Source organism: Camelus bactrianus, chromosome 6 (assembly GCF_048773025.1).
Source record: "Camelus bactrianus isolate YW-2024 breed Bactrian camel chromosome 6, ASM4877302v1, whole genome shotgun sequence".
Lineage (NCBI taxonomy): Eukaryota > Metazoa > Chordata > Mammalia > Artiodactyla > Camelidae > Camelus > Camelus bactrianus.
This window is the reverse complement of record NC_133544.1, coordinates 97,346,312-97,366,033: the sequence shown is the minus strand read 5'-3', so window position 1 is coordinate 97,366,033 and position 19,722 is coordinate 97,346,312. Positions and strand designations below refer to the sequence as shown.

The following is a 19,722-nucleotide window of genomic DNA, read 5'->3' as shown; positions in this document are numbered from 1 at the left end:
GCTGGACCCTCCCCAGTCTAATGGGATTTCCACCTTAGTTTTTAGAATCAGGCAGATTAGTTCAAATCTTGCCTTTACCATTTATTAGCTTTGTGACCTTGAGGAAGAAACTTTACTTTTTGAGGGAACAATTTTCTTTATCTGTAAATAAGTTCAGTATTTATTTTAGGGTTTTTGTTTTAGAATTGAATGAATCAATTCCCTCATTTATTCCTAAAATAAAGATCACATGGTTCTATGCTGGTGCCTTAGTAGTTGTTTACTAAGGGACTCAGCAGTGAGAACGTGGGTGAGGACTCCTGGATAATAGAGCTTATATTCCAGGGTATGCTTGTAAAAGACTGGATTGCAGTGGATTTTTAGTAAATGTCCACTCCATTCCTAATCCCCATTGATTGTGTATATATCTTTATACTAATATATGAACAATTTTTTATTGCAATTTAAGTCTCTGTAGTATTTAAAGTATGTAGCTATAACAAAAATACGTGAAATAAAATGATCTGACTTTTATTTTCTTTTCAATAAGCAAAACAAAATAAAATAGAAAAGAAAAGAAAAAGTTTTGAAGGAGTAGAAATAATTTTATTTCCGTGGAATCAACTCCCTATGTTAGGTTTTTCGGTTGTGTTCTTAAACAGCATATAAAATTGACAGGTTTTGTATTCAGTGTTGATAGCTGGGTGAGTATAGTTTCTTTTTGTGGTTGTCTTTGATGAATTATTTGCACTAGATCATAAGTAATGTGCATGTTACATATTGGAAACGAGGAAACAGTGGAGACATACTACCTCCAATGCAGTCATTTTGTTACCGAGTCCAAACTCATTCTGCTCACCAAATGACAGGCCAATAAACCGGGAGATGAGGTGTTGGAGCAAGGAATAGTGACTTTATTTGCAAAGCTGGCAGATCCAGAATATGGCAGACTGATGTCCTGGAGAATCATCTTCCCCAAGTCAGAATTGAGTCTTCTTTTATACTAAAAAGGGGCGGGGTTTTGATTGGTTGTTGGAAACTTCTTGCTGTATGAATTGCTTGTCCTTTGAATCCGCTGTTCTTGCAGCTGTCCATGCGGATCAAATCATGTTGCCCCTGTGAAAACTCCAAAAAAAAAAAAACAAAGGTTATTCTCTATTTTGCAACTTGCCATCTCTACATAAGTGCAGATGAATTAGCATCCTTCAAGATCACGGCCAGGAGAATAGGCTGTCCTGGATATTTCAGTCTAAAGGCAACTTTCTTTTACAAATGGTGCAGAGCTAGCAAGTCTGAGCCTAGAAAACAGGGCACAGGGTTAAAGCCAAAGGAACAGACCTAACATGGGGTCAAAATTGTTCTTTTCTCTTACAATTCCCTTTTCTGCTTCATAGATAATTTTAGTAAGAAACATGAGCAATTTTGTATTTTTGCTTCTTAATAACCGATAAGTGGGCCAACTATATTTTTGTGAGCAGAGATGCTGTGCGGGCATAGGGGTCACAGCACACTCTTGTTGCGGGTGGCCGACCCTGAAACATGTCTGATGCCACGTGAGTGTTGGTGAGGGTCCCCCTAGCCAGCGGCACTCTTCAGGATGTAGCATATGTGCTTTGACTTCTTGAGACCTCATTTTCGGCTGTAGGAAATTTTTTCAGATACTGCGATTGAAAAATCACTCCAGCTGGGGATAATTAGGGAAAAAAGGAAAAGGAAAAGGGTTTGGAGTAGAGTAGAAGAGGACATAAGATCACGGAGCCTGAGTGCTTGGCAGCGGGGCCTCGGGAGAGAGGGGAGCAGAGGTGGGGAGGGGCCTGGCCCCGGAACCAGCTCCTGCACCTGTCCCCGTGCCCAAGCCACGTAGCTTCCAATGGGCCTGGGCCACCTCTCTGGGCTGGATGTCACCCTGTGCAGAACCTTGAAAATCGAATGTAAGGGGTGGGCAGCACTCACATAGGGGGTCACTGTGGATTTCAGTCAAGTCCACAGTGCCTTTTCTGGTCATGTGCCTTCACTTGTCCTTTATCTCAGGATCTGAGGAGGAGGAGAAAGGAACTCAGGTAGAGATCCAGGAAGATATCCGACTGTGTTAAGAGAGGACAGACACAGTTACAAGGGGACCGAGGACACTTGCAGCAAAGTAAAATGACTTCACAACTATTGCTTCAGAGCTGCAGGTGTGAGAGAGCCTAAGCCTGTTTCAGAGTGCAGGGGACAAGCGGAAAGGAATGGCAAAATTTCCACTGAAAATTGAAATTTTGTTAAATAGCCTGCTACTGTTGCTTGTATCACTTGAATGAATGCAGGCATATTTCTGTGGGCATTTATAGGTTCACTCAACCCCACCAGCCCCTCTTGCCCCCATCGGGGATGGGATTTCTCAAGCACAGTGCACCTCCTGCTTCGGTGGGCCACGCTTTGGGTCCTCGCCTGGGGCCGGGCTGCTGCAAGGCACTGAGTCCCTGAGGCGCGGCCTGTGATACACGACAGGAACATCTCTGCTATCGACTGAGGGCCTCCTTTTCCCCCTGCAGTGTAAGAATTCCGGTGACTGAGTTAGAAGCATGCTTACAAGCTGTCCGTGTCCTCGGCATCCAGAAGCGGAGCCTGGAAGCTTCCGAATTTCTCCAGAATGCAGTCTACATTCACCTTCGGCAGGTGAGTGTATGTCCTTACACAAGTGGAGGAATTACTGCAGTTTTCCTGGAACTTACTCACCACTAGTCCATCTGATTTTTCTGTGCTAGGATTCAGTATGGCCTGCTAAAAAATCTGGAGTCAGATTTTGAAACCCTGATGAAGAGGATTATTTATTTTATTTCACTATATGATAATCTTTTACTTTCAAAATTCAGAATTTTTGGTTCTTTCAGGCATTTTTGGGGGGGTTGGCAAAACAAATTTGCTCTTACCGTCTTTGCGACCTGTTGCTTTGTGCCTCTCACCTGTCTTCTGTCACTTGTGAGGCAGTTCCATTTGTGACCCTGTCCGTGTTGTTCATGTTATACAACATAAAGTCTGTAAAAGTACAGTCCCTTTTACTCCGAAGACATTCCACAAATAACTCCTTAAATCTGGGTGTTGTTCTAAGAAGACAGAATCATTAGAACATGTAATTGCAGGTTGCTAGTGCAAAATCCCCAAATCAATAGTCTAGCTCAACATCTAAAATCTTTCTAATCTACCTTGGATTTGTATGGATAAGTGAAGCAATTTGCTAAGAATTGAACACCAGGGTTAGAATACAGGCTGGTGTAGCTCAGCAGGTCTTCCTGAGCCAGTGCTGTGCCAGAGGGCGTGGCCGAGGGAGAGGGCGGGGCTTAGGGAAAGAGGAGGGTCAAGGAGGAGGGGGGTCCTGCCCTCCCTGAGCTGACAGTTTCATGGCAAACACCTTCACCATGTGAAGAACTTGGAGTTTCTTCTAAGAACACTAGGTTTGAAAAGAGTCATAAAAGAACGGGAGTGACAAAATCCAATTTGTGTCAAGTAGGGGAGAGCAGCTGGAAGGCCACTTGGGAGACTCGTGAGTCCAGGTGGGCAGTGTTGGTGGCTTCTACCTGAGCGGTGGGACAGTCAGTGGGACAGTCACCGGGAAAAAACGAACAGATTTTAGGCATGTTTAGATGGTAAAAAGGAAAGGATGAATGATGTCTGTGAAGGTAGGATGGAGTAAGGCCCAGGTTTCTGGGTGGATTAATGAGGTAAATGATGGTCCTGCTGTGCTCTGAGCAGGGAAAGCTGCAGAGGGAGATTTGGGGGAACGCTGATGAGTTCAGCTGTGGATAAAGTGAAAGGCTGTTATATGTGTGGTCTGGGAGCTCAGGTGAGAGCCAGTAGCGAGTAGGGGGAGGGGAGAGAGACGTTCAAATCATTTTGTCTTGTGAGCATACAAATAATTATGAGTAATGATACACTTACGCCTCTATATTCTGGATTTAACACCCATTAACATTTTGTTATATTCACTGCAGAGGTTCCTAATATTTTTTAATAGAAATAAAATAAATAGAAACAAAATAGTGGAGTTAATAAACATCTTAGAGTTGATGTGTGTCCTTCTATGTATTTTGATACCTCATCTGTTTATAACCATAATCTATAAAAAGTTAACTAGTTTAGCATAAGTGTTAAACAGAGGGACGTGACACACAGTTTTGGGGCTTGAAGCTGATCTTCTCGGGCAAATTATGTAGCCTCTCTGTACCTTTGTTCCATCTTCTGTGACTGCCCCCGGGCCCCTCATCACAGATGATTTCCTAGACTAGATGATGGGAGTGAGGCTGCTGAAGGGGCTAAGAAGTGGCAACTGCTAGGGACACTTAAGAGAGAGACAAAAAGAGATTAAAGTCAATAAACTCAGTACAAACAAATACTCTCAAAAGAGAAAGAATCCTGCAGTGTTTTGAGCCACTTAGCATAAGGGAAACGAAATCACGTGGACCCAAAACTCTTGAGCATGTGAGTAATGTGGGTGGGAATGTGTCATCAGAAAAGGGTTGAGAAAAGGTCTTTTGGTTTCCCTTGACGTTTCCATTAAGGATGGGGAGCAGAAGTGAAAACCCTCAGCTTCAGTGGAAGCTGCTGTTTTGTGTGAAACTGACCAAACTTTGGAGACCAGTCATCAGCGGTGCTGGCAAATGAAGAGATTTCGTGATTGGGTGGGGCACTTGCTGTGACTTCCAGGTGACCTACTGGCTGGGGGCTGTGAGGCGGGCAGTAGGTTTGCAGGGAGACCCGGGCATAATCCCTGGCTCTGAGGCTGCTGGTCTGACTAGCAGACCTGGGCACAGGCAGACCTAATGGGGCAGCTCGGGATGTGGCCTGGGACACCTGCCGTGCTGAGGGGGAGTAGAGCGCTTCCCTGAGGGGGTGTCCCTGCGGAGAGTGGAAACGTCCTCCTGCAGGGGAGGAAGAGCCTCTGAGCAGGGTGCTGGATGCACAGGCAAGACCACCCTGAGCACTGAGGGTTTGGGGAGCCGGAAGTCACACAGTGGCCCGAGCAGCCTTGTTCCTGAGAAACTAGAGGGAGAAGAGGCTGAAAATTCAGGCTAGGGTCAGACACTGTGGTGGGTTATGAGTGACAGTAAAGGACTGGTCAGGCAGGCACGAGAGAACCCTGTGGGTGTCCCAGCTGGAGCGTCACGCCAGAGGGTGGAGCTGAGTTATAGACTTTGCCACTTATTAGCTGTGTGACTTTGAGCAAGATCACCCCACCTCTCTATATATACCTTCATCTGTAAAATGACACAGTGACAAGCTCGTGTCATCAGAAGGCTTAGTTTAGCTCTGATCCTCTGTGTCCAGTCCTGTCAGTGCTGCCCTGAAAGTTTCTGCAGTGGCTGCTCTTACTCTGAGATGGGAGGGCATAGAGGGACTTTGTAGCGCCCGAGGGCAGGAAGGGGTTGCTTTAAAAACAGACATGTAGCCGCCTGCAGCTGCAGGCCTGCAGGCAGTTTGGTTGATGGTCCTGGAGAGGACTTTGGAGGCCTTAGCATCATCATAAGACTTGTTTTCCCTTGGGGGCCGGAATAGCCTATGCAGATTAATGTGGAAAATTTGGGCTTCTGGCAAAGCTGTTTTCAGAGATAGTAATATACATAACATATCGTAGAAAATATAATGCTTTTATTTAATCTGTGGGACTTTGCAGCTGTTGGGAACACCTCTGTTGGCCTGGTCTCCACGGAGGACACTAGGGGTCGGCAGAGCGTGCGGGAGGGCACGTAGCCTGCAGTGCTGCTGCTGGGTGTTCTCCCGAGTAGAGCACTCTGCTGAGTTGACTCTTCTCTGAGTTTGGTTGCCAGATGAGCAGACAGCAAATTAATGAGTTCTGGTGGGATTGTATAATGACAGAAAGAAAGAGGGACCCGTAGTTTTTCTGGACTAGAACACGCTTTTGGTTCCAGATCCAGTGTGTTCCATTACAGAATTGATGAGTTGTGTCTATTCTGGGACTTGTCGACTGAAAGAAATGTGTAGCCTGAAAGTTTAGAGTTACACTTTATTAGGCGAGAGGACTCGAGGCGGGATGACAGCCTTCAAATCTGTCTGAGGGACTGCTCCCAAGAAGTACGGGAGGAACTAGGATTATATAGGAGCTTTACAACAAAAACCAGGGAGTTGGAACAATAAAAGATTGCTTGTTATCTAAAGAAATCCAGGCATCTCAAGTTAAAGAATTTAGTTCCTTTGTATGTATCATTTGACCTCACTTGATTCATTCTTTAGACAAGCACCTAGCTATCTAGGGCAATTATCCTGTCTTCTTATTCTCAGTCTGTTCAGAGGGCAGCATTGTGAGTGGCTGTAGAGGCTGGGCTTCAGGTCTGTCCGCACTGGGGTGTGGCGGAAGCCTTGATGACTTGGTTTCAGCATTCTTTGTTTACTGACATGGTTGTAGTATTTTAATTCACATTGTAGTATTTTCATTCACAGACTGATTGTGGATAATCTGGAAACTTGCAAAGGAAACGAGATGGAATTACTGCAGGTACCTTCTACTTTAATAAGCCGTGTGCAAACATAAACATGGAGGAAGCATACATTTGAATTTGGTGGTGTAGGGAAGGGTTTCTGCACATTACAGGAGAACGCAAGGCAGAATATCTCTTCTTTGTTGGCAGGGATGTGGGTCAACCTGTCTTTTCTGTAGCGGTTTCTGAGAGCACTTTATGGTAATTAACAAACATTGACAAACGGTGGCACACTTTGCATTTAAGAGCTGACCTGTGCAAACGTGTATCGGACAGGTGGATTTCATAGGCAAGTGGTGAGGTGGATTGGAGAGAGGTGTAGCCCAGGCCTGGGCTCAGATTCAGGTTTAAATCGCCATTTCCTCACCAAAGGACCTTGGACTAGAGTGTAACCTCCATTAAACTGTTGGTGAATCTGTGAAATATGCATTATAATATTCGTTTCTTCCTGGGTTTGTTGTAAGTTTTAAACAGTATTATAACACACATGAAACACTTAACAGGCACTTAGCAGTGTTCACTGTGTCTTTCCGCCCCGCTTAGCGTGTGTTACAGCCGTAAAGGTAGCATGTGCCTGTTGAGGACGTACTGGTAGCCCCTTGAATAGGTTGTGAATTTGGTGATTTCCTTTAATCCTTGAAACTCTACGTGCCATGGGCAGTTATTTTCATGAACAGATGAGGAATCTTAGGGTAAAGAAGACGGTGTAATTTGCCCAAAGTCAGACCATAATTTTGGGTGCAGGGGCCTCTGTTCAGCATGGGCCCCTGGGCTTTCTGCCCTCTCCATTCAGCACCAGAGCCAGACGTGGAGTCGCCTGTCTCCCAGCCCAGAATATCCGGCAGGCAGCAACACAAACCTGGACCTGTTCTGCTTAAGCAAAAACTCCGGAGGGGAGGCAGGTACTAAAGGGATAAATGTAAAAACAGACGACTGCAAACTGTTATCAGCTCAGAGAAGTAAAGGAACACGCCTCGCCGTGCAAAGCTGGGAGCTTTCCCTTCAGGGCTGCTCTGGGGGCGTTCATTTCAGCTAAACAAACTCCGCTCCTGCACCAAGGCATGAAGGCAGGGTGCATGTAATCAGGCTGACTGTGCCTCGTTGATCATATTCATTCCTAATCCAGTGTCAGCTGTCACGGGCACTTACCTAGTAAACAGATGTCGGCCATAATCATCACGCACTTTGCTTGGTAGTTTTATTGGCCCCACTTTTGAGATGAGGTAATTGAAGCTGGGGAGTTTGCTGCATGCCCGTGATTACCTTGGAAATACCCCTACTGGTCTTTCAACCTAGACTGGTGTGGCTGTTACATCCCAGCCCTGTGAATGGCATCGTGTAGCTTCTACCAATTGGCCCAAATGACTGACATTGATTTTCTTAATCCGTAGGAAATGGTATGTGACAATAAGAGAAAAGGTGGTAAGAAATTCTTTGGAAAACTAGAACAAAATCCAATACTTCCCCAGCTGGGGTAGCGTACCCAGTGTCACTCATCCCACTCACAGCCTGGCACCTCCTCCCTCCCGACTCCGTGTTCAGAAGCCACTCTGAGCCTTCGAAGAACATTTTGCCTCGTGACACTGCTGACTAAGACCTATGACCTCTCTGTCCCTGGTTTACTCTCTCTTCAAGGCCATTTAAATTTTATGCAGGCTCCTCCACTCCGATGTAAGAAAAGACTCTTTAAACTTCTTGATGAAGCTCCTTAATGAAGATCTTGTGAAGGAAACCTAGTCAAAACCTGGGAGGTATGCACACAGTGACTGCATGCAACCTCAGCACTTTGTGAAGTTCAGAATCAGAGGGGTGGGAGACTCAGGAAAGGCTTTTTAAGGTAGAAAGGGGAAAGTGAAAGGATGCAGGCTGTGTGAGACTGAAATATCTCGGTCCCAGCCAGCAAGGCACCTGCGTTCAGGATGGTGTATGGGGAGTACAGAGTTCTCACAAAGAAAGAAGTGGTGGGATGGGAGGGAGGACAGATAGATTCTTTACTAGGGAAGGAAAAAGTGGGCTGAAAATTTCCTGGTTGAATAAGAGGACTGTGACATGATGTGCTTGCATTTTGGAGATAAGGGTTTTGTGGGGACAGGCCTAGGAGAACGCTCTCTGGCTGGGGAGTCAGCACAACAGAGAACCACAGAGAACCGGGCTGACCTCAGGGCCCCTGCTGGGGGAGGGGCTGCCCGCCATTTTGGTCCTGGGGGCTACTTCTGTCCCTTAGTTGGGGCCTCAGAGCTCCCTTCACATCCCAGTCCTGTTGATACAAGAAAACATATGTGGGGCATGGGAAGGGCTGTGTCCCAGGCCTTGGTTGAGCCCCTGGAATGTGCCCCACCAGACGTGGGTCCTTGGCTTCATGCAGGAAAGGTTTCAAGAGCAACTGTTGAGTAAAGGTAGATTTATTCACAGAGACACATTGAAAGGCAGGAGAAATTCCACGAGGTGTGGGAGTTGGGTGCTCAGATTAAAAGTAGGTACACACTCCACAGACAAATTGTGGGCCTTCTCCGAAGAGGGAGAGAGAGTGATGACCGCGAGGTGGCGCTGTGTTGCTGGTTTTCATGGGCTTGGTTGTTTTATATGCTAATAATTAGAAGGAGCAGCCTAAGGGCAAGGGGCTGGGATTCCCAGGGAGTTGGCCATTTCCCACCCTTTGACCTTTTGTGGCTAGCCTTGGGATGGCCATGGTGCCTTGGGGCGTGTTATTCACCATGTTACTATTACAACGGGTGTATAATGAAGCTCAAGATCTGCTAGAAGTAAAATCTCTTCATCCTGAGCCTCAAGGCCTACTGGGGGTTGAATCCTTCACCATTTTGATGTTAATTGCTGTGGCCTTCATTGAATGGCTGTGCTCTGGCCCCTTCCATCCTGTCTCACTGTGTTGACACAGAGAGAGCAAAGGCCGGGCCCTGCCTGTGCTCCTGCATTTAACAGGGAGAGGGGTGGGTTGGGCTGAGGATGACTCTGAGTGGTGAGAAGGGTGTTTCAGATTTTCCCACGTGGGACATGGGGACGTGCCAGCAGCCACCACAGATTTATCTCACGGGCATTATCGCTTGTGTCACTCATCTTTTTCTATTTTTCTTTCTTTTTTTTTTTCAAGTATTTAATCTAAATTTAACATCAGGTTTTCTTAGGAAAGAAATTTCTCTTTTTCTTTTCATTGGGGCTCTTTTGGGGGGGTAGGTAATTAGGTGTATTTATCTGTTAGAGGAGGCCCTGGCGGTTGAACCCGGGACCCCGTGCACGCTAAGAACATGCTCTACCACTGAGCTCTACCACCCGCCCCATCATCTTTTACTTTTTGCTTTAGCTGCCAAGAATCTTACGGCTGAATTTCTAGTCGGCCTTTAACACTTACCCTGACTTCATGGCATTCGTTTTTATGAGTTTTCTTCCCCCTGGTTTCATTTAAGTATTGAATCTCCATTTTCTCTTCACTCTAACTTTTGTCTTTTTGTTGTTATGGTTGTTAAGCTGTGTTAAAAATTGTTTAATTTCTCTTTTAGCAGGAGGCTGAAAGTAAATAAATATGTAAACAAACTTATCACACTTAAATGTTTTATACATTCTCAGCTGTTTATTAGTTACTTAAAAACCGAATTGAATACTGAAGTGATAACATTTTAAAATTATTTTTTAACATTTTATAAAATTATAGCTGATTTACAATATGATATAAGTTTCAGGTGTACAATAGTTGCACAATTTTTATTGTTATGCTCCATTTATAGTTATTGTAAAACATTGGCTATATTCCCTGTGTCATAAGATACATCCCTGTAGCGTGTTTATGTTACATGGAGCAGTTTGTATAAGAAAGTTGGGTAATACAAAGTCTGGGGCGTGGCTCTGTCTAACCCATGTTCCCGGTCACCCTTCCTGTCAGAGCCCAGGCCCTCACTCCTTTCTGCAGGGGAGCACCTGGAGGCAGCCCTCATCAGCGCTGGCACCACCCCCTGAGTGGCAGTGACAGCAGTGACTGTGTGTGGACGTGCAAATTGTTGTTCCAGGAGCTTTACATGCATTTCTGCATTTAATAATTAAAGCCCTCCTGTGAGGAATCATTTTAGGTTTTTAATGAATAATACATTTTATTTTGATTTTGAGAGTTCAAACTTCCAGAAAATTTACTGGAATAGTACAATAAAGGCTTAGATACAGTTCACCTAAAAGGGCACTGTTTGCCCTTTTGTGTCTGGCTTATTTTAGTATAAACTTTCAAGGTTCATCCATGTTGTAGCCTCAGTCAGTACTTTATTCTTTTGGTTTTATAATATCCTTTTTCTTTTTTTTTCCGTTTTTTCTCTATTTAAAAATATTTTCATTGAATTCTAGTCAGTTTATAATGTTGCGTCAGTTTATAATTTTGCATCAGTTTCTTGTGTACAGCACAACACTTCATTTATATAGGAACATACATGTATTCATTTTCATATTCTTTTTCAACATAAGTTACTATAAGTTATTAAATATATTCTCCTGTGCTATACAGTATAAACTTGCTGTTTACTCTATACATACTCAGTATCTGCAAATCTTGAACTCCCAATTTATTTCTTCCCACACCCTCTCCCCTCTGGTAACCATAGTTTGGTTTCTATGTCTTTGTGTCTGTTTCTGTTCTGTAGATAAGTTTATCTTTTTGTTTGTTTGTTTTTTTAGATTCCACATGTGAGCGATCTCATATGGTATTTTTCTTTCTCTTTCTGGCTTACTTCACTTAGAATGACATTCTCCACGTCCATTCATGTTTCTACAAATGGCATTATTTTATTATTTTTTTATGGCTGAATAGTAGTCTATTGTACAAATATACTACAACCTCTTTATCCAGTCATCTGTCAGTGGACATTTAGGTTGTTTCCATGTCTTGCTATTGTAAATAGTGCTGCTCTGAATATTGGGGTGTAGGTATCTTTTTGAATTACAATTCCTTCTGGATATATGCCCAGGAGTGGGATTGCTGGGTCATATGGGAGGTCAATGTTTTGTCTTTTGAGGAACCTCTGTACTGTTTTCCACAATGGCTCCACCAAACTGCAACCACAGTGTAGGAGAGTTCCCTATTCTCCACAGCCTCTCCAGCATTTATTGTTTGTGAACTTCTGAATGATGCCTATTCTGACTGGTGAGATGTGATATTTGATTGCAGTTTTGATTAGCATTTCTCTGATAAAGATATTGAGCATTTTTTCATGTGCCTATTGGCCATTTGTATGTCTTCATTGGAGAAAAGCTTCTTTAGGCCTTCTGCCCATTTTTGAATTGAATTGTTTGTTTTTCTTTCTTATCAAGTGTAAAAGGTGTTATATATTCTGGGAATTAAGCCCTTGTCAGTCTCATTTATTGCAACTATTTTCTCCCATTCCATAGGTTGTCTTTTAGTTTTGCTTACTGTTTCCTTTGCTGTGCAAAACCTTGTAAGTTTAATTACATCCCACTTGTATATTTTTGCTTGTATTTCTATTGCTTGAGTAGACTGCTCTAGGAGAACATTGCTGAGATGTATGTCAGATATTTTGCCTATGTTTTCTTCTAAGACGTTTATAGTGTCTTGTCTACGTGTTTAAGTCTTTAAGCCATTTTGAATTTATTTTTGTGTATGCTGTGAGGGAGTAGTCTAACTTCATTCATTTACATGCAGCTGTCCAGTTATCCCTACACCATTTGCTGAAGAGGCTGTCTTTACTCCATTGTATGTTCTCACCTCCTTTGTCAAAGATTCAATGACCAAAAGTTTGTGGGCCTATTCTTGGTAATTTTGTTTATCCGTTCATTGATGGATGGATATTGTTTGTAACCTTTGTCTACTCTGAATGATACTGCCATGAATATTGATGTGCAAGTTTTTGTGAGAATATGTTTTCATTCTGTTGACTGTAGAGTTGGCCCGCCATATCTGTAATTTCCACTTCATGGATCCAGATGGCTGATTGTAAAGGGACTCGAACATCCTTGGATTATGTTATCCAGGGTGGGGGGTTCCTGATCCAACCCCCCGAGGATACTGAGGGATGACTCTACATGTAGGTGTGGAATTGCTGAGCCATATAACTCTAACCTTTTGAGGAAACACCAGACTTCTCCAAAGAAGCTGCACCATTGTCCCTTTCCACTGGCCGCAAATGAGGTATCTCTGCCTCCTCAACGACACTTGTTATTGTCCATGTTTTGATTAAAACCGTCCTAGTGGGTGTAAAATGAGAACTCATTTTGATTTTGATTTGGCTAGTGATGCTGAGCTTCTTTTCATGTGCTTATCGGCCATTTGTGTATTTATATAAATCCTTGGCAAATTTAAACATTGGGTCGATTTTCTTTGTATTGTTCAGTTGTAAGCATTTTTTATATATCCTGAATACTAGTCTCTTCTTAGATACATGCTTTGCAAAATTTTTCTCCTATTCTGCAGATTGTCCTTTCACTTTAGTTTTTTTAAGCATTAAAACAATTTCTTTACAGGGGAGGTAATTAGATGTATTGATTTATTTTATTTTTCTTGCTAAGCATGCACTCTGTCACTTGATATACCCCCTTCCCCTGTCATTTCACTTTCTTGATGATGTAATTTGTAACAAAAAGGTTTTAACTTTCATGAAGTCCAGTTTATCTGCTTTTTTCTTCTATCACTTGTGCTCTTCGTATTGTATCTAGGAAACCAAAGCCTATCCTAGGACCACAAAGATTTATACTGTGTCTTCTTTTAGAAAGTTTATAGGTTTAGTTTTTACGTTTCTGTCTGTGATCAATTTTGAATTAATTTTTATTTATTTAAAATATGGGGGTCCAGATTCCAGATTCATTCTTTTGCCTGCAGATACTCAGCACTCCCTGCACCATTTGTTGAATAGACTATTCTTTCAATGGAGTGTTGTTGACACCCTTGTGGAAAACTGACTGTAAATGTAAGTTTTTCCCCCTGGGTTTTTATTATATCTCATAGATTTATTTACCCAAACTTATGCCAGTACCATTCTGACTTAGTACTATAGCTTTTTAGTACCCTTTAAAGTGAGTCCTCCAACTTTGCTCTGCTTTTTCAAGATTGTTTTGGCTGACCTGGGCCCCTTGCACTTCCATATGAATTTTGGGATCACTTTTTCAATTTTTGCAAAGAAGTCAGCTGGAACATTGATAAGGATTCCACTGAATATGTAACTCACTTTGGGGAGTCTTAACATTTTTAACAATATTGTCTACCATTCCATGAACATGGGATGTGTTCCATATATGTAGATCTTTTAAGTATTATTTTGATGATACATCAAAATATTCAATGTACAAATCTTGTAAATTTTTGTTAAATGTATCTCTCATTTTATTTTTAATGCTGTTGTAAATGGAAAGGCTGAGCTTCTTGAGGGTAGGACTATATATTAATTTGTTTATTTCTAGGATTTCTACACAGCAAATACTCTAGGTTTATATTTGCTACATAAATCTATCCACAACTCTTCCCACCCCCATGTTATAAGAAACCAAGACCCAGGTTAAGCTACCTGAACACGTATGTGGAAGTGAGAAATGAGATCCTTGGGTGGGGCTTTGTGAAGATGATACTGAGAGCTTATTTAGGATGGCTTCATCTTAAATTCCTTTAAACAACACTTTTGGTGTAGTCAGATACATTAAGATCATGCCCTTTTGATGTGCAGAGGAGCTAAGACTATCATTTTCAAATAATTTCTAGTGAGAGTGTTGTACTTGAAATCAAATTTGCATCAATCTTTGAAGATATATGTTTCAGGAATTTTGACTAAAGAACACCTGTCTTTATTCATTAATGACAACTAAATTCTCAAGCAACATGTAAGAGTTTGAGCAAACTGCCCCAGCCCCGTAGTGCTGGTTGGCTGCAGCTGTAACTGGAGTCAGTGCTTACCTCTCCCAGCACGCTTGGGCTGATCTGCTCAAAGGTGTTCGTCCAAATGTTTGTCTGTAGTCTGTTGGACAAAGCCATAAAACATTGAGTTAAGGTTGCTGGAATGCAATATATTCCTATTAATATTAAGTAAGCACATATTGAGTGCTTACTGTATGTTGGGAATTGTCCCTCAGCCTCACATGTATATTATTTCACTTAAAACTTCATATATTTCCTTGTTATTCTCACTTTACAGATAAGGAGACTGAGAATTAGGTCTTCTGTATTTTGGATGGAGCTCATTATCAATGACAGGAAGTTGTAAGGAAAAAGATATTGATTCATCCTGAGAAAATATTTTTCTGACCGTCAGCAGTGAAGAGGGTGAACACTGAAGAAGGTGATCATTGTTTGAGTGAGACGAGCCCCGGATTGTACGGAGTCAGCATCCCTGTCCTGGACACGGCACGTGTAGATCTGTGTGGTGGGTGAGGAGGCGAGGCCGCGCAGGGAACGCGGATGCCGGGCCATTGGGCTGTGCTCAGGCCTGGTGGGGCGTTCTCCTAAGGGCAATGGACCATCATTGACAGATCTTAAGTAGGGGAGTGGGGTGCTCTCGTAGATCACTTTTGTCTTGTAGAATGCTTAGAAACATTTAGAAGGCTCTGCAGGAGGTGATGTGATGAGTCAGATTAGGGTGGCTGCCAGGTGTAGGAGTGTAGAATTTTCAAGTGGTTTTCAGTCCAAGTTTTGTGGCTGAGTAGCTGTGTCACTTTGGATGATGCACTCAAGGAAGTAAACAATTTATCTAATCAATTGAAGAAGTGATGTACCGACCTCCCAGGACTGCTGTGGCGATCAAGTGAGATAACGTGTGCACAGTGTGCAGCGTGGTCCCCAGCACACAGTCAGTGCTGAGTGAGTGCCAGTGAGTACCTGGTAGGTCAGGTGTGGGTGGTGGGACTCGGTGACTGAGGAAATCTGGGCCCTGAAGGTGGGGTCCAGTCACATCTGTGAGTGATGGGCCTGAGCTGGGAGAGGCAGGGAGACCTTGCCCCCCGACCAGGGGCCCTGGGTAGGACGGCTATGGGAGGAGCACCGTGAAGTCAGCTCTTTGCAGGTGGAGCTCGAGTTGCCTTTGAGACATCTAAGTGCATTGTCATGAGCTCAAAGAGGAGGTCTGGGCCCGGGCTGTGAATTTTCCTATAATCTTAATCCCTGAGGACGCCGAGGTATTGATCATTGAACGTGAAGACATACTTTACAGGACAAGTGAATAGTATTATCATCTCTGTCATCAAAGCTCACATGTCTTTATTCATCACAAGTTTGCTATTGGGTACTTACAGAGCTCACTTCCCCGCCATCCCCTGGGCTCAGGCTCCACAGTAAAGAGCTGGTGAGCCTCCCTCTTTTCCAGAAGAAGACACATTTAGCTGGTAGAATTCTGTACCTCGCCAGACTTAGAATTTTAGTTTGTTGTTTTAATTCTATTTTCTGTTAGCCATCTCCTGACAGGAGAGACGTTTTACCTCATGGGCATATTTCAATTAGCTGTTACTGAGAATTGCTGATCTGATCCATAGTGTAAGTATTATATTAACCTTGTAGAGTATTTATCATTTTTCTGTCTTTGCCCTTTAATTTTGTATGCCCCTTGAAGTCTCTATCCTATTTGGGGCCTTATTTTTTTTAATTAAAAAATGTCTATATGCAGTTAAGAAAACAAAAGAAAAGAAAAATTACACATGATAGCTAAACTTAGAAAATATCTAGTGTGTTTTCTGTCTCGGCAACGGAGGGTTCTAGAAACTCGTGAAAACCTTCATTACACAAGTTTCTTAAAATGCTGATTAAGAAATAAAACCTTCTTTCTTCATCTTTCATGCTGCACAGCTAATTGTGAAGAAAGTGAGGGGAAATCCTCAGAAGCCAAGACAAACCAGAAAGCAGGGATTCTGGGTGATACACGAGCCTTAGAAGCCCTGGGGTGCCTGTTGGCTCCTGTACTGAGTTTCAGTTGCCTTGACAGGAGGGTAGGAGGTGAACCCGAGTCCTCTCACACTGGGAGTTGGATGACTGATCATATGTAAGGCCAAGCCCATCCCGAGAAGCATGGTTTACAAAAGGGTGAACTAGGAAAAAAAATTCCTCAAGGCAAGACAGTTAGGAAAGTCAATTTTGTTGGAAGAGGGGAAAAATTACAAATCCAAAATAAGGATATAGTTTAAAGCTCTTCTGGCTTGAGAGTGACCACAAACTCCTGGCAGAGAATCACAGCTACTCCTGGAATGAGAAGCTGTGGTTTGAATGAATCAGTGAGCAGCCATTCCGAAAAAGGCCTCCAGAGTCTTGAGGATCAAGATACTTGACTGCAAACACCTGTCTTCCAAGGTCTCAATCAAATAACCAGAAAGGTTTTAAAGGAAAGAAGCCATAATCATAGTTCTATTTCTTAACATTACTGTATGCTAGGAATTCAGAGGTGACTATGGAGTCACCTCTTTTATGGACCTCACTTTCTGTTTGGGGAGACAAACTGACATAGTTGGGGAGCTTGGTGGAGGGAGTTGTTAGTCTGTTGCAATTAGCTAGGAAAGGAGATTAAGAAATCAGTGAAGAGTGGGTGAACTTTTTAGCTGAGGAGAGTCTTGTTCAGTTGGCTTTTAATTGCAGGCTCGATGAGTTTTCACTGGAGGGAATAGAACTTATGGAGTATGGACTTAGCTCAGGCCTCTTTAGAATGGACAAGTGAACCTGGAGAAAGACAGTCAAATCTGTGCAGACATTAAAGTTCACTTGAACGTGCTCCATCCCTGAGACAAAGATAGGACAAATATGCAGCACTTCTTAAGGACAGAGGAGTGGTTTTTAAGGTTCTCCAAGAATGAAGCCCAGGGAACCGAGATGGCCAGTTGTCAAACTGTGACTTTGCTCTTTGGACGGTGTACCCACCAAGGGTATTGGCCTTTTATACATTTCCATTTCTCTTTAATACATGTCAGGTGATGAGGACGTGGGCACAAGTGTTTGACATCTTGTCGAGGCGACTTTGGGTACCTGCCTAGAAACGCGGGCATGGCTACAGCTGCGTCACACATGTTGCCGCCCATCCCTCTCCCCGTCTCCGTGATCACGGCAGAGTGGTTCCTTGTTGACCTGTCCATCTCCTCTGTGACATCATAACCCATGAAAAGACCGGAGAGTATTAACTTGGCTTTGTTAAAGTCAAAGGAACAGATCTAATATGGAGTCAGATTTGTTCTTTCCTATTTCAGTATTGCCATGGAGAAGACAGCTTGGGCAGCTTTTTGTAGGGTCCTCGAGGATTTCTCTCTCAGCCTCTGGGGGCCTCTATTGAAAACCCTTCATAGCTGTCTGGCCTGCTGGAAAACCACTCCGACTCTTTTGCCCTGAAGATGTGTTCAGTTTATAACTCATCTCTACTCCTTGGAAAACAACTCAATAAAAACTCAGTTGGTTTTCCACCAGCCATGGGCAGGGGTGAGGGATACCTGGTTATTATTTCGTAAAATAATAATAATAATAAAAATAGTAATAATAAAAATAATAATAGTAATAATAATAATAATAATAATAAATAATAATAATAATAATAATAATAATAATAATAATAATAATAATAATAATAATAATAATAATAATAATAATAATAATAAAAGAATTTTTTAAACAGCACTGGGCACATAGGTGAGAGTCAATAAATGCTTCCTGGCTTAAATCAAAAGTGATGACTCAGTGATTCCATGGCTGCTGTATTTGCTGAGCTAGTTACTCCTTTGCTCCATTACACATTTTTTTAACTGAAAAAGAAATACATGCAAATGGTTAAAAAAAATTCAAACAGAGCACAAAAATACACAAGTGAAAGAAGTTTTCCCTCATCCTCTGTTCTTCCAGCCCTCCCTGGAGATGCCACTGTTTACTATCCTTTGGGTGCTTTTCCAGATATGCTATGCACATTCCCACCTATGTATGTAAATTCCTTTAAAGTTTTAGTTATTTTTAACTTAAAGTGATTTAAATCCTCAAGTGGCTTCTGTCTGGGTAATAGAACAGAACAAATCTGACTCCATATTAGATTTTTTCCTTTGACTTTAACCCTATGCTTTGTCTCCTAGGCTTCATCTTGCTTGTAAAACAATGTTGCTTAGAGCCTGAAATATACAGGAGAACCTATTCTGAAGGCTCTGATCTTTAAGTATATTTAACACATTTTCATTCATAAAAAGATAAGAAATTGCAGAATAGAAAATAACGTTTGTTTTGTTAGAGGTTTACAGAGATTTGACCCAGGCAGATAGCTGCAAGAACAAAGGATTCTAACAAGAAGGAATTCCTACACCAAGAAGATTGCAACAACCAAGCACGTAGGAAAAGAGCCTGAATTCTGACTTGGGGAGATGGTTTTCCAGGACATTAGTTTGCCATCTAGGTCTACAGAAACTTGCTATTCCATGCCCCAACACCTGGTCTCCCAACTTATTGGCCTGTCCTGCACTGAAGACAATGAATTTGGATTTGGTAGCACTCCTATATACCTAGCAAGCTGGGCACTGGAACTGAGTGTTATGGAAACAACAGGCCAGCCAAGGAACAATCACCACTCGGAGTGTTGGCGTACTCAGATTTATTATGCCGGCGGGCTCAAAGGGGCTTCTGCTCCGAAGTTCTGAGCACCCACATCCAAGACATACACATGAAGTTTTAAAGGGTTAATTACAAGTAAGGGTGTATTAGCCAATAAGGCTCAAGCAACAAAAAGCAAGGAATCAGCACACTGGTGCTTGTCAACTTGTAATAGACACTTGTTGAGCTTCGATTTACGGCTTAGCTTGTTAGCCCAGTAAACTGACACTAAACTTCAGATTTACGAGTTAGCCCAGCAGAATTTAGATCAGTAAACCGACACTTATCACACTTAGATTTGTGACTTAGCTTGTTAGCCCAGCTGGGCTTTTCCTTCACATGAGGACAGCTCTCCCACACCCAGGGAACTACTGTGAGCCCTTGATGGTTCCACTAGGGTGGAGTGTGGTTTACCCAGGACGGATGGGGACTATGCACCAACACTCAGGCAGTCTGCTCTGTCTGGGGCTCTGATCTTGAACCACCCCGCTCCCTGCCAGCCCAACACCTGGGACAGTGGAGCTAAGGCAAAGATCGTGCCTGCCTGTTTCCCAGCGTGTAAAAGGGGAATATGTACTCTTCCCAAGGTAGTTCTGAGCGACAACACCTGCGGGTGCTTGGTTCCCAGACCAACAGAAAACCCTGCTCCGCGTGGGGGCAACAGGTGTGATACCCGTAGGGGTTCTGCAGCAGCATCGGATGGAGGGCTGGATCAGGGAGGTAAAACTTGAGCTGCGGGCCTTGAAG

The 19,722-nt window shown here is 43.0% G+C and overlaps 1 protein-coding gene across 1 annotated transcript in view; it reads left to right on the top strand.

Annotated features, from left to right (window-relative positions):
* Positions 1–19,722, top strand: part of LOC141578038 (uncharacterized) — a 119,191-nt gene that overhangs the window by 35,327 nt on the left and 64,142 nt on the right. The window contains exon 6 of the mRNA XM_074366596.1: positions 2,514–2,637. The gene's annotated coding sequence lies outside the window, so the exon portion shown is untranslated. The remainder of the gene's footprint in view (positions 1–2,513; positions 2,638–19,722) is intronic.